General features: G+C 44.2%; 1 pseudogene; it reads right to left on the bottom strand.

Moving 5' to 3' along the window:
* Window positions 1-1,875: 1,875 nt before the first annotated feature.
* LOC135535244 (E3 ubiquitin-protein ligase RNF114-like) lies at window positions 1,876-11,863 on the bottom strand (annotated as a pseudogene).
* Window positions 11,864-12,341: the final 478 nt, after the last annotated feature.

Raw genomic sequence — 12,341 nt, forward strand, 5'->3', positions numbered from 1 at the left:
CAGCTCTGACAAAGCAAGGGTGTAACCGTGGAGTACAAGATATGCAGGCTTTTGTTCCATCCCAGTGCTACATCTAATATGGTTGATCGTGGTCCATATTAAAGACCATGATTAGTTGATTATTCAAAACATGTGTGTGTGTATGTAAGTACTGGACTGGAACACAAGCCTGCACTCACAATAGCAAGACTAGATTTGAAGACCTCCAGATTCTGGAAATGAGACCCTGCCTCCAAAGTTTACTGGGTGTGGCTCTACTGCCCTCCTCTGGCCAAACATGGGTAATCAAATCCAATTGTCCAATTATAAACAACATATATACTGCCCGGCTGTATTAGGTTCTTATTTAATATCTTAACTTGTCAATGCTATATGAATTCGATTCTCAAATGAACATCATCTACCAGGAGGGGGGTGTAGCATGCGCATGGGAAACCATGAGAGATTACACAGAGGGATGCCACATTGAAATAATAGGGCTCCTTTGACACATGCATCGAAGTCCAACACTCAGACTGGAGCCTCCACCAGCATAGGCTCTCACAAGGCACACACACGAGACCCATGTCTCTACTTTGGAGAAAATCTAAAAGTATACAGGAAAAAAGACAAAAACACTTAAAGGCCCAGTGCAGTAAAAAACTTGATTTTCATGTTTTATATATTTCTACACCATGAGGTTGGAATAATATTGTGAAAATGATAATGCCCTTTCAGTGAAAGAGCAGTTTGAAAAAACTTGCAGCCTGTTTTGGTGGGAGGAGTTTTGGCCTGCCTGGTGATATCACCAGGTGGTAAATTAGTTAATAGACCAATAGGTTAGAACGTTCGATCCTCTGCCAAACCCAGCTAGTTTTCAATTCTCCCACTCCGACAGTCCTAGGAAAATTCTTGCTTGAAATTGCTCTTTGCTAAGAAGCCATTTGTTTATTTTTGACCATTTTAATTGAAAACAATCACAGTAAGGTACTTAATTGTTACCTAGAAATGATTTGGTATTAAGATAAAAACAGCTGTGAGTAAACAATGTCAAACTACAGGGAACACATCGCTTCTCATCAGCAGAAGTAACACATCTTGGAGTACACATTCCTCCCGGAATAATAGTTACTGGCAGTTTACACTTTACAATGATTGCTTGCATTGAGGAGCAATGTCTCATCTATAGGGAATGACAGAGGCCTTTAGTGGCCAAAAGGCCACATTAGCATGGCAGTGCAATTAAAGGCTTCCACCATTTTAATATAGTCAACTGGGTGGGACTTCCAACTTCATTGGCTAATCCTTCCTGGTGACCCTGTTGGAGTCGTGTCCAACTGGGTCATCAGGAGGGATCAGCCAATCGTGAAGAAGTAAACGGACTACTTTCAAATGGAAGCCTCAAAAAGGCAATGCCCATGCTGTCAGATTCTAAAATGGCACAGATAGAAAGATGAGTCCTCTATGTTATCGTTGCATTTTGTTGGCAAAAGGTAGCCACCCAGTGGTTAAAACCTCTCATTGCAGAATCAAGTCATAACAGTAGAAAACAAACAACTGTGGAAGTCTCCGGTTCAGTAGGCCTATATGACAATGCTAACAATGAACAGATGAAATAGTCATGATTCAGCAGAATTATGAACGGTCTAACAATACAACACTTCTTCGGAGAGAGACACAGGGACATCACTCCACTTCTATACCAGAAAGCACATAAACTGTTTAACTTGTATTGTTTTATTTATGTTGGAATGATAATTGTAAAGTGATAAGAGGTTGCTTGGTAGGCCTCAAAGCTTCCTGGTTATGCAACCTTACTATTCTTTTTTCCTATGGTTACACCACTAGCCCAGTTCAATGATGGTGCAGTGCAATTATATGTTCCCTCAAAAGCCACCTTTTCCTCCTTCCTCAAGGCAGACACCACCTCAGTTCTCCATGAGGGCGTTGTAGAGCCTCCTGGATCATAGTGTGTTCGTCTGTGGAGTAGTCCTGGAGAAAGAAGGAAAAGCAAGGCATTAATAAAAGATTTTCTTTACAGGAGGTCCCGAAAACAATAACTGAATTGTGACCAGTGTGTCTTAAGGCCCACTTACCACAAAGGTGTCATAAGAGAAGGTGTGTCTAATCTTTAGGTGCTGGAAAGTCCAGCGCTTCTGTAGTTAGAGGGTCCCCAAGGCATAGAGGCACAGATAGGACACACCTGCAAGACAACAGAATATAATAGTTCATCTCTGGACACAGATGGGACTTAGCTTGACTTCACATGTAACATAAAGCAGTAATAGACAAAACATCACACACTGTGTTAAAGCAGCAATAAACATGCACACTCACGCTGTCAAATGTCCGGCCAGATTGTCACTGGCCTTATCCCAATAGAAACGCTTTTGAATGCGGTCTCATGAAATCTAAAAGGTGCGTAGCGCTATGCCTGTTTTTGGAGTAACACACACATTCTGTAACATGATCCTCTCTACAGTGTTCTTAGACCCCTGAATAGCCACATACAGAAGGGGACGCTAGGTTTGTTTTACATTACCACATTTACATTTAAGTCACATTCTGTAACATGATCCTCTCTACAGTGTTCTTAGACCCCTGAATAGCCACATACAGAAGGGGACGCTAGGTTTGCTTTACATTACCACATTCTGTAACATGATCCTCCCTAGTGTTCTTAGACCACGTTGGTTTCTTGCACGTCTCCCTCTATCCTGTCACCTAATGTTTTCTTGTCTGTGCGTTCAGCCTTGGTACAGTAGCTAGCTAGTTTGATTTGCACTGTTTTTAACATGTACGATAGCTACTCAACCAGGCATTAGATTAGAGCAGGGGTCTCCAACCTCTTTTAGCAAAAATACAAAAATTAAACGCCGCAAACAATTCATTATTTCTAGCTTTTAAATATCTACTCTTATCCTCTAACATGCAACTCTTTCCTGGGTCCTTGGTGTACAAGATCAAATCAAATTTATTTATATAGCCCTTCGTACATCAGCTAATATCTCAAAGTGCTGTACAGAAACCCAGCCTAAAACCCCAAACAGCAAGCAATGCAGGTGTTGAAGCACGGTGGCTAGGAAAAACTCCCTAGAAAGGCCAAAACCTAGGAAGAAACCTAGAGAGGAACCAGGCTATGAGGGGTGGCCAGTCCTCTTCTGGCTGTGCTGGGTGGAGATTATAAAACAGAACATGGCCAAGATGTTCAAATGTTCATAAATGACCTGCATGGTCAAATAATAATAATCACAGTAGTTGTCGAGGGTGCAGCAAGTCAGCACCTCAGGAGTAAATGTCAGTTGGCTTTTCATAGCCGATCATTAAGAGTATCTCTACCGCTCCTGCTGTCTCTAGAGAGTTGAAAACCACAGGTCTGGGACAGGTAGCATGTCCGGTGAACAGGTCAGGGTTCCATAGCCGATCATTAAGAGTATCTCTACCACTCCTGCTGTCTCTAGAGAGTTGAACAGGTAGCACTGGGACAGGTAGCCCGTCAGGTGAACAGGTCAGGGTTCCATAGCCGATCATTAAGAGTATCTCTACCACTCCTGCTGTCTCTAGAGAGTTGAACAGGTAGCACTGGGACAGGTAGCCCGTCAGGTGAGCAGGCCAGGATTCCATAGCCGATCATTAAGAGTATCTCTACCGCTCCTGCTGTCTCTAGAGAGTTGAACAGGTAGCACTGGGACAGGTAGCCCGTCAGGTGAGCAGGCCAGGATTCCATAGCCGATCATTAAGAGTATCTCTACCGCTCCTGCTGTCTCTAGAGAGTTGAACAGGTAGCACTGGGACAGGTAGCCCGTCAGGTGAACAGGTCAGGGTTCCATAGCCGATCATTAAGAGTATCTCTACCACTCCTGCTGTCTCTAGAGAGTTGAAAACAGCAGGTCTGGGACAGGTAGCCCGTCAGGTGAGCAGGTCAGGGTTCCATAGCCGATCATTAAGAGTATCTCTACCACTCCTGCTGTCTCTAGAGAGTTGAACAGGTAGCACTGGGACAGGTAGCACGTCAGGTGAGCAGGTCAGGGTTCCATAGCCGATCATTAAGAGTATCTCTACCACTCCTGCGGTCTCTAGAGAGTTGAACAGGTAGCACTGGGACAGGTAGCCCGTCAGGTGAGCAGGCCAGGATTCCATAGCCGATCATTAAGAGTATCTCTACCACTCCTGCTGTCTCTAGAGAGTTGAACAGGTAGCACTGGGACAGGTAGCCCGTCAGGTGAGCAGGTCAGGATTCCATAGCCGATCATTAAGAGTATCTCTACCACTCCTGCTGTCTCTAGAGAGTTGAACAGGTAGCACTGGGACAGGTAGCCCGTCAGGTGAGCAGGTCAGGATTCCATAGCCGATCATTAAGAGTATCTCTACCACTCCTGCTGTCTCTAGAGAGTTGAACAGGTAGCACTGGGACAGGTAGCACGTCAGGTGAGCAGGCCAGGATTCCATAGCCGATCATTAAGAGTATCTCTACCACTCCTGCTGTCTCTAGAGAGTTGAACAGGTAGCACTGGGACAGGTAGCCCGTCAGGTGAGCAGGTCAGGATTCCATAGCCGATCATTAAGAGTATCTCTACCACTCCTGCCGTCTCTAGAGAGTTGAACAGGTAGCACTGGGACAGGTAGCCCGTCAGGTGAGCAGGTCAGGATTCCATAGCCGATCATTAAGAGTATCTCTACCACTCCTGCTGTCTCTAGAGAGTTGAACAGGTAGCACTGGGACAGGTAGCCTGTCAGGTGAGCAGGTCAGGATTCCATAGCCGATCATTAAGAGTATCTCTACCACTCCTGCTGTCTCTAGAGAGTTGAACAGGTAGCACTGGGACAGGTAGCCCGTCAGGTGAGCAGGTCAGGGTTCCATAGCCGATCATTAAGAGTATCTCTACCACTCCTGCTGTCTCTAGAGAGTTGAACAGGTAGCACTGGGACAGGTAGCCCGTCAGGTGAGCAGGTCAGGATTCCATAGCCGATCATTAAGAGTATCTCTACCACTCCTGCTGTCTCTAGAGAGTTGAAAACAGCAGGTCTGGGACAGGTAGCCCGTCAGGTGAACAGGCCAGGATTCCATAGCCGATCATTAAGAGTATCTCTACCACTCCTGCTGTCTCTAGAGAGTTGAAAACAGCAGGTCTGGGACAGGTAGCCCGTCAGGTGAACAGGCCAGGATTCCATAGCCGATCATTAAGAGTATCTCTACCACTCCTGCTGTCTCTAGAGAGTTGAACAGGTAGCACTGGGACAGGTAGCCCGTCAGGTGAGCAGGTCAGGATTCCATAGCCGATCATTAAGAGTATCTCCACCACTCCTGCTGTCTCTAGAGAGTTGAACAGGTAGCACTGGGACAGGTAGCCCGTCAGGTGAGCAGGTCAGGATTCCATAGCCGATCATTAAGAGTATCTCTACCACTCCTGCTGTCTCTAGAGAGTTGAACAGGTAGCACTGGGACAGGTAGCCTGTCAGGTGAACAGGTCAGGGTTCCATAGCCGATCATTAAGAGTATCTCTACCACTCCTGCTGTCTCTAGAGAGTTGAAAACAGCAGGTCTGGGACAGGTAGCACGTCAGGTGAGCAGGTCAGGATTCCATAGCCGATCATTAAGAGTATCTCTACCGCTCCTGCTGTCTCTAGAGAGTTGAAAACAGCAGGTCTGGGACAGGTAGCCCGTCAGGTGAACAGGTCAGGGTTCCATAGCCGATCATTAAGAGTATCTCTACCACTCCTGCTGTCTCTAGAGAGTTGAACAGGTAGCACTGGGACAGGTAGCCCGTCAGGTGAGCAGGTCAGGGTTCCATAGCCGATCATTAAGAGTATCTCTACCGCTCCTGCTGTCTCTAGAGAGTTGAACAGGTAGCACTGGGACAGGTAGCCCGTCAGGTGAGCAGGTCAGGGTTCCATAGCCGGATCATTAAGAGTATCTCTACCACTCCTGCTGTCTCTAGAGAGTTGAACAGGTAGCACTGGGACAGGTAGCCCGTCAGGTGAGCAGGTCAGGATTCCATAGCCGATCATTAAGAGTATCTCTACCGCTCCCAAGCTGTCTCTAGAGAGTTGAACAGGTAGCACTGGGACAGGTAGCACGTCAGGTGAGCAGGTCAGATTCCATAGCCGATCATTAAGAGTATCTCTACCACTCCTGCTGTCTCTAGAGAGTTGAACAGGTAGCACTGGGACAGGTAGCCCGTCAGGTGAGCAGGTCAGGGTTCCATAGCCGATCATTAAGAGTATCTCTACCGCTCCTGCTGTCTCTAGAGAGTTGAACAGGTAGCACTGGGACAGGTAGCCCGTCAGGTGAGCAGGTCAGGGTTCCATAGCCGATCATTAAGAGTATCTCTACCACTCCTGCTGTCTCTAGAGAGTTGAACAGGTAGCACTGGGACAGGTAGCCCGTCAGGTGAACAGGTCAGGATTCCATAGCCGATCATTAAGAGTATCTCTACCACTCCTGCTGTCTCTAGAGAGTTGAACAGGTAGCACTGGGACAGGTAGCCCGTCAGGTGAGCAGGTCAGGATTCCATAGCCGCAGGCAGAACAGTTGTACAGTTTCAAGAGATGTTTTTCTCAATATACCGTACCTTGTCAAATAATGGTAAATAAACTACTAAGGGGCCCCATGAAATTATATTTTGTATTTTCCAGTTTTAGCCATGTTCCCACTGTTAGGCCTACTGCTACAGGACGTTATGGCTGAGTTTGCAAAACAATGGCCACTCAATTAACAGGGGTAATAATCATGACGTCTTCAGGTACGCTAACATAAATTCTGTAGAGTGCACGGTATTATGGGTAAAATGTAGGAAAATACTGGTATTAACTGTAATTGGAAGCCTCTTGTAAAAATTACTCTGTATAACACGTTCTTTACAGTAATAACTTAAGCACACTGTAGATTCAAATGATAAGTTTCAGGCTGACTATTTGAGTAAATAGTTTTCTTGAAGCAGCTGTGAAGTGGAATATCATTTTAAGCAACTGTTGGGTAGGCACCTGGACTTGTATATAAGTATCTTTATTGGTAGCCAATTTAATTACTGCAAGTTCTCTTAGCTAACCTCGCTAGCTAACGTTTGCTAGCTCAAGTTGACACAAGACATTCCAGTCTGGTAAATATCTTGCTGTGCGACCCTAGAAAAACCCAGAACATAAAAGATGGGTTTCCTGTGATGAAGCCGCTGAGTGACAGAATACAGAGTGCAGAAATGCTTTAATAACAAACGTGTATTCCATCCGTAAATACAAATACAATTATTAAATTACGAGCCTAGTTGGTTTAGACACGGAAAAAGACCGGAAGATGAATTTGGATTGGTCTGCCATGTAGCTTCTGTCAGTATGTGTTTATTTTCCTTTCAAACACATTGTTTTGAAAGATATCACAATAGCCATCGAGAACTACAAAAGTTTTGTTTATTTTCTCAACAACATTGATGCCATGAATTTAGCAAGCGCTATTGACAGATCAGTTGGAAAATAGTGATAGCTGCCTGCAGATTAATACTAAAGCTAAAGACATGACAATGTTTGTATTGGTAGGAGTAGGAGTTGGGATTATGCCGGTTCATTGTTTACCTACCTGAACAAGAGACTCCACTTTGCCAGATGATTAAATTAGCCAGGTGTGAATACGGTAATCTATTGTATTTCATGAACATGTGTCAGACAAGCGTCATCTAATAATTATTAAATATTTTTATCTGGACACTTTGTTTTTGATATCAACCATTTCACCGTTCACACCTTCTGTATCCTGTGCATGTGACAAATACACTTAGATGTTATTTCATATACTGTGTGTTTACCAGAACAACAGAACCGGCGCAAAGGTCAGATTAGGATATAGGCTAAGGACCAGATAGTGTATTTTTACCTGGTGTTCTTCCTTGTTGTAGGCTACTACTTACCACTTTTAGTCTTGAAATCTTTGGTTATTTACAAAAATACTCTGTTTAGCACATGACCTCACATGTGAATCCTTAAAAGAGATGGGTGGGGCTAAGGCTTAAAAGGGTGTGAATGATACTGAATGGGTGTCGACAAAGAAGAACTCTCCAGTAGGCGTACCAAAACATTGAAAGGCCATTTACTCAAAAGTGAGTTTATCAAAAGTTTATTAGTGTTCAACGCAGAATAACTTTCCCATTGTTCCTCAACTGCAGTGTATGATATACCATGTTCTAGCTCGGAGTCTCTACTTTTATCCAATGTAAAAAACACAATTTCAAATGTTGCTACATAAGACTGAATCAAGGTGGTTGGTAGAGAAAGAAAGGAAAATGTTGAGAGTCTGGTAAAATAATCAGTGTTATTGAGTAAGTTATAGCAATGTTTAATTAGTTATCTAGTGTTAGAAGGTGTATTTAGCCATCGTATTAAACATTTGTTCAATGGATAAATTGATTTAAGACTATATTGGATACGGTGCATTTGGAAAGTATTCAGACCCCTTGACTTTTCCACATTTTGTTACATTACAGCCTTATTCTAAAATGTATTAAATTAATAGTTTATTAATCTACACACAATACCCCATCATGAAAAAGTGAAAACAGGTTATTTAAAAATAAACTTCCTTATTTACATAAGTAATGAGACCCGAAACTGAGCTCAGATGCATCCTATTTCCATTGATCATCCTTGGTCAGGGAGGTGACCAAGAACCAGAGAGTCACTCTGACAGAGTGACTGAGTTCCTCTGTGGAGATGGGAGAACCTTCCAGAACGACAACCATGTCTGTGTAGCCGATGTGAAATGGCTAGCTAGTTAGCGGTGGTGCGCGTTGGTAGCCTTTCAATCGGTGACGTCACTCGCTCTGAGACCTTGAAGTAGTGGTTCCCTTGCTCTGCAAGGGCCACGGCTTTTGTGGAGCGATGGGTAACGATGCTTCGAGGGTGACTGTTAATGTGTGCAGAGCGTCCCTGGTTCGCGCCCAGGTCGGGGCGATGGGGACGGACGCAAAGTCTATACTGTTACATCTGCAGCACTCCAACAAATCAGGCCTATATATATATATACCTTGGACCATCCCTAAGGTTAAGTATAGTGGTGGCAGCATCATGCTGTGGGGATGTTTTTCAGCGGTAGGGAGTGGTCGACTAGTCAGGATTGAGAGAAAATGAACGGAGCAAAGTACAGCGAGATCCTTGATGAAACCCGCTCCAGAGCGCTCAAAACCTCAGACTGGGGCAAAGGTTCACCTTCCAACAGGACAACGGTCCTAAGTACACAGCCAAGACAAGACTTTGGGACAAGTCTCAATGTCTTTGAGTGGCCATGCCAGAGCCCGGACTTGAACCTGATGGAACATCTCTGGAGCTACCTGAAAATAGTTGTGCAGCAACACTCCTCATCCAACCTGACAGAGCTTGAGAGGATCTGCAAAGAAGAATGGGAGAAACTCCCAAATACAGGTGCCAAGTTTACAGTCACACCCAAGAAGACTTGAGGCTGTAATCGCTGCCAAAGGTGCTTCAACAAAGTACTGAGTAAAATGTCTGAATATTTGCGAAAATGTGATATTTCCGTTAATTGTTTTTTTATGCATTTGCAAGGGATTTTTTTTTTTAAATCTGTTTTTGCTTTGTCATTATGGGGTATTGATGGGGGGGATTTAATCAACCACTGTATATGGCTGTACAGGTTCCTGGTTTGAGTCAGCCCAAGATGATTAACCTGACGATGGGATGATATGCCATGAATATATACAAATACTTGAACACTTCTCAGTCGGTCACGGGCCGGTACCAGTTGACACCTTTATAAGTTATGTATTTTTATCAGCCACAAAACCATCAATTACCAGCTAATGGGTCAATTACCGGCTAACGGAAACACCGTTACAGAACTAGACATTCTCATGCCCCAACCTCCACCACCTCACTCCGTGTTTCTTGGAAGCCGCTATCTATGACCATGACACTCTGGCAGGTACAGAATGACGGATGAGCATAGTGAAGCAGCGCAATAGACTCTTTCACACTCTCTCACAGGGCCCTTAGTACCGGATTTTACAAGCCATCCCCATTTAATTTCCCTTCTTACTTTCTCCCTCGCTCCTGACTTTCTGTCAAGCTCATGCTTATTCTCCCCCTCTCTGCATCTCATGTTACTGGCTGAGTCAAGCCATCATAGACATAGCTAACAGTAACACACCATCTTTGTCCTCACGTTTCAAACAATCAATGAAAAATGCTTGAGGGAAACTAATTGCCAGGGGTGAGTCATGTTTCACTGAAGACCCTTACCACCGGGCGCGTGTCCCGGGCATGCTGGAAGTGCAGTGCTCCACCAGGCCGTCCTGGTCCAGGTTCTGGTAGTTACAGTAGGGGCATGAGAAAGTGAAGCGGTTCGGTATAGGGCTGGGGAGACAGAGGAGAAGTGGAATGAGGACATGTCACTGGATATGTTTAGGGCTCTTTTGTATATATTATATAACCATGATCCCTCTGGGTTTGTGTTATTTCCATGAAACCCAATCACAGCGTTTATGCAAAAGTCAAAGCCACCAGTCAATAAATACATTAGGATATTGAGAGCCATTACAAAGTTGAGAACCTATAAAGATGGGTTGATTAACACATACTGAGAGGCAGAGAATATTACACTATGACCATATATGGATAATTGCACAGCATATCAAAGCTGCTGTACCACCATCCTCCACTTCTCACCCAATAATGTTAGGCTGGGTCTGGGCAGTGGTCCTGACCCCCTCCTCAATATACTCCTGGTACTTGGAGCATGCTGCCGTGTGGCCTCTCATCTGGGATAGACCCACCTGCTGAATGTCGAGAAAACACAAGGCATCAATGCTAATGGTAGTGCACTTTTTTAAAAACATAGACAGACTTATCCACATTTATAATAGAGCATTCACTCACTTATCTTAATTCCTTTGACTATTCACATTGTTTTACAAACTGACAGACTGCTGGACACACACACCTGTGCTCCACAGCCCTTGCAGGCCGCCATTGAGGTGTGTATGAGGGCCTCTAGGTCAGTGGCTTTGGCCCAGTGGCCCAATGGTGCCCTACACACGGCACACACTGGCTTCTGGGGCCGCAGGCACTCCTGCAGACAACTTTGACAAAACCTGGGTGGAGGAGAAGGGAAAGGAGATCGAGATGTTGCAAGTCATTCATAGGCTAAAATGAAAGCAAACATAGAGCCATCGTATTACAGAAGGAAAACGAAACTTAGACGTCTGGTATGACAAAACCAAACTTTGCTGTTGATTATTCAACCACTATGTTCCTCACTGACAATTGCTTTCTTCACTCTGTGAAATTAGAGGACGGTACGAGTAGAATGTGTTTTGTTGATAAATTCACTTCCTGATACAAACGAAAGACCTGTCCGCTGGAGGACATTGGGCGTTGTAGTTCTTTACATATCTACAGAATGCATTTCTAATATAATTTAACTACAAAGGCCACAATTCAATTGAAGCCCATTTCTTGATGTAAACAAAACTGAAAGTAAAGCATAGATTTATGAACATGCAAATATATTACCAACATATAACATTGAAAGCCAAAAGGAAACATTAAATGGCAAGTTAAATATGATTTCCTGTCAGTAAATTAGCTTGCCGGATCACATACATGTTCAATCCCTTAGCTAGCCAGCTCACAACACAGGTATCTTGCTGGTTGACGCCAGACAAGCTCGTTAGCTTGAACTTGGATGATGTCTAGCTAGCTACGTTCACAGACAAAATTTGATATTTGTGTAAAGAGTGTAAAGATACTCACGTATGTCCACATTGTGTTGTAACAGGGCTATCGAAAATCTCGAGACAAACCGGACATACGAGGGCTGTCGTCCCTGTCGCCCCCAGAAACATTTTTTATTCTGTGCGGAGCTAAAAGACCCTAGCATCGCCATTTCTTCTCTTCTCTGTCGGGTGGTGAAAAGGAGGAGCATCCCTAGCTTTTTGCTGTTGAAGTTTGACAGATTTGGTCATCTTGAGCTGTGTTCAGCAGGGGTGTATTCACTGGAAACCAAACAGAAGCAAACGGAACGAAACAGGGCGGGACCTTCCTGGATTTTCCTCCAATAGAAACTCTCTTTGTTGCAAAACCTTTTCGAAAATATTTTGCTACGGGTGTGTACAGTACAATGGTAATGCCGGAGAAGACAGTGTTTGTAGGATATATTGGCAAGGGTGTTGTTAGTCCAGAGAAGTCGAGTGCCGTCAAACTGTGTCAATATATACTCCAAACACCGGCTTCGAGGGCACATAAGTAACTTTTATACGGGTTACCAATATATTTAAATAATTATTGACATATTTTCATTAACGTTATTTTGATTAATTTATTCATACTTTATTTCATCCTTCCACAAGATATAGTCCCGACAC

The sequence above is a fragment of the Oncorhynchus masou genome, unplaced genomic scaffold (assembly GCF_036934945.1).
Source record: "Oncorhynchus masou masou isolate Uvic2021 unplaced genomic scaffold, UVic_Omas_1.1 unplaced_scaffold_4644, whole genome shotgun sequence".
Classification (NCBI taxonomy): Eukaryota; Metazoa; Chordata; class Actinopteri; order Salmoniformes; family Salmonidae; genus Oncorhynchus; species Oncorhynchus masou.